The sequence below is a fragment of the Penaeus monodon genome, chromosome 22 (genome assembly GCF_015228065.2).
Source record: "Penaeus monodon isolate SGIC_2016 chromosome 22, NSTDA_Pmon_1, whole genome shotgun sequence".
Lineage (NCBI taxonomy): Eukaryota > Metazoa > Arthropoda > Malacostraca > Decapoda > Penaeidae > Penaeus > Penaeus monodon.
The window spans coordinates 8,306,279-8,306,502 of NC_051407.1; the positions used below are offsets into that span (position 1 = coordinate 8,306,279).

The following is a 224-nucleotide window of genomic DNA, read 5'->3' on the forward strand; positions in this document are numbered from 1 at the left end:
TCTTACCTAATACTGTCGAATAACAACTTTATAACTAAGTCAAAATATGCCATTTAACATTTAATAACAAAACCTTTTCGTCCCTTTAAATTGCGGCCTTTATGCTACACTTTCTACAGTTTCAACATGGCAAACTATACTAAAGGTAAGGGTCTTTAGAATTTAGGCAAATCTACTTCGCCTTTCAAAGGGGGCATGCACTCCAAGGTGTAGGATAACTTTCG

General features: G+C 35.7%; 1 long non-coding RNA gene across 1 annotated transcript in view; it reads left to right on the forward strand.

Annotated features, from left to right (window-relative positions):
* Nucleotides 1–82: 82 nt before the first annotated feature.
* The window catches only part of LOC119586904, a 3,885-nt gene continuing 3,743 nt past the window's right edge, over nucleotides 83–224 (forward strand). Inside the window, exon 1 of the long non-coding RNA XR_005229973.1 lies at nucleotides 83–145. This is a non-coding gene — a long non-coding RNA (uncharacterized LOC119586904). The remainder of the gene's footprint in view (nucleotides 146–224) is intronic.